We start from the raw sequence: 2,522 nt of genomic DNA on the forward strand, positions 1-2,522 counted from the left end.
CCGGAACTCGCTCGGGGTTCTGAGGGTGCCGCGGCCGCGCCGCGCTCCGGGCATTGCCGGGATCGCCGTCCCCGTCCCACCGCGCGGTGCCGCGTTCGTACCGCGGAACCCCAGCGTGGCACACAGCGGCCGAGATCCTGGCGGAGATCGGGATGGTTTTGTAACGTTGTACAGAGTGCGGGTTTTTATATGTTGGTCGTGTACAGAGTAATTTTGCACTTTTTCAAATAAAGGGACAATAATAAAACCGCTCCTCGCTATCTCCTCGCAGAGATACGATCGCCGTGTGCGATCTATCACCGCCGCTCTTTGCACTGCTCCTATGGGTGCCCCGCAGTGAGGGTGCGGCTCCGGCACAGGCTGCAGGCGGTCCCTCCCATCCCTCTGCTCCGAACGTACCCGCAGCGTTCGGTGCTCGGATATTGCCTCTTCCCCCCCCCCCCCCGCTCCCCAGGTGATGTTCTGAGCATGTATTGGTGGGTTTCGGTGACGGCTGCGACCGATCTGACCGCATTTAAACCCACGGTGGCAGGGAGGTGGCTCCGCGGGGTTGCTGCTGCTCCTCCGCAGCGGCTCATTGCGAGGAGCGTTTTAGACCCCTCACTTTTGATTTCCCTAAAGTAATTCCTGTAACAAAGTGATCTTGCCTATAGATAGAATTACCTTTGCCACTGGTAAATACGCACGGCCGGGTGCAAACTGGCCGCCATCGCTGAGCCTCCCGCACAGCCCCGCTGGCAGAATGCAGTGTCACTTACACGCTGCTCGTGAGTCACCGGTCACAGCGCGTTACACCTGCCAGAGGCCCTCCCCTCCCTCCCTACCCACCCATTCCGGCTGCAGAGCTCCGTCCCAGCGCTGCGCTCTCTGCAGCCCCACCGGGCGCTCCCTTGAGGCTCCCACGAGTGCACGGCAGAAGCGGCGCTCAGCAGACGAACACGGGCAGAGTTCGGTCACCTCTCTGCGGATCCGAGAGAACCCCGCACGCAGAGCAGTGTCCGGATGGTGCCTGGGATATTAACAGTGCTTGGGCAGTGGCTGAGTGTCGCTTTTCTCACACAGTTTAAACCTACGGGGTTTGATTAAATTCATAGAATCATAGAATCGTTTGAGTTGGATGGGACCCTTAAAGGTCATGTAGTCCAACTCTCCTGGAAGGAACAGGGACGTCTGCAGCTACATCAGGTTGCTCAGAGCCCCGACCAGCCTGACCCTGAGTGTCTCCAGGGATGGAGCGTCCACCCCATCTCTGGGCAACCTGTTCCAGTGCCTCACCACCCTCATCATAAAACAACTTCTTCCTTACATCCAGCCTAAATCTCCCTTCTTTCCATTTGAAACCATTTCCCCTGGTCCTGTCACAACAGAAACTGCTAAAGAGTCTGTCCCCTTCTTTCTTATAGCTCCCTTTTAGATACTGAAAGGCTGCTGTCAGCTCTTCCTGGAGTCTTCTCCAGGCTGAACAGCCCCAGCTCTCTCAGCCTGTCCTCATAGGAGAGGTGTTCCATCCCTTGGACTATTTTTGTGGCCATCCTCTGGACATACTGCAACAGGTCCACATCTCTCCTATACTGAGAACTCCACATCTGGACGCAGTACTCCAGGTGAGGCCTCACCAGCATAGAGTAGAGGGGCAGGATCACCTCCCTCTCCCTGCTGGCCATGCTGCTTTGGATGCAGACCAGGATAGGGTTGGCTTTCTGGGCTGTGAGGACACACTGCTGGCTCATGTCCGGTTGCCATTCACCAGTATCCCCAGATTCACTTTCCCCTTCACCCTATTCATGACTTCGTGGAGGAAAATCGCTTTCAGCCGGTCTAGAACCAAATCACTCTAACGCTGTTGGTATGTTTGAGCACCTCCTGGCAGTGACTGCCAGTACGCTGTGTTAAATAAACATCGGGGACTGAGAAACAGGGCTGAACGCATCCTCTTTGGGTAATCGCCAAAGCCCCCAAATGAGCCCCGTGTCTCTCTGCAGACGCGGAGGCCCCCTCAGCACCAGGGGTGCCCGCGGGCAACGACAGCAGTCTCCAGGCCCGCTCCGCTTGTTTGCCGCAGGCGGAGCTGAGGGAGGGCCGCGGGGGCCGCAGAGCTGCGTACCGTCGGAGGGCACTGCTGGCCCCGGGTGTCCCTCGCAGGGCCATGGGGATCTCGCCCGCTCCGCTCTCGGCCCTCCGCCTCTGCTCCTCTCCTCCCCGGGAGGGCAGCACGGCATTTCGCTGAAGAGCCACGCAGAGGGAGAGGGAAAGCGAGGCAGGTTGGGGAAAGAGGGATTTTCCGACGTGGAACCTTTGGGTTTGTATCAGCCCCCACAGGGCGTCCGTCCCCGTTCTCCCTTGTGCCAAAGCGGCTCCCAGCTCAGCACCAGCCCCAGCACAGCTGTCCCGGGGGCCCGAAGGGAGCCAACCTCCCCGTACCCTTGTCTCTGTGTCCCCATGTTCCTGACATAACACCCCGGATCTGTGCAGCGCGGGGCTGGGTGTTAGCTTTAGGATACGCTCCATCAGTGCAAAGCCCA

Source organism: Numida meleagris, chromosome 2, assembly GCF_002078875.1.
Source record: "Numida meleagris isolate 19003 breed g44 Domestic line chromosome 2, NumMel1.0, whole genome shotgun sequence".
In the NCBI taxonomy this organism is placed as follows: domain Eukaryota; kingdom Metazoa; phylum Chordata; class Aves; order Galliformes; family Numididae; genus Numida; species Numida meleagris.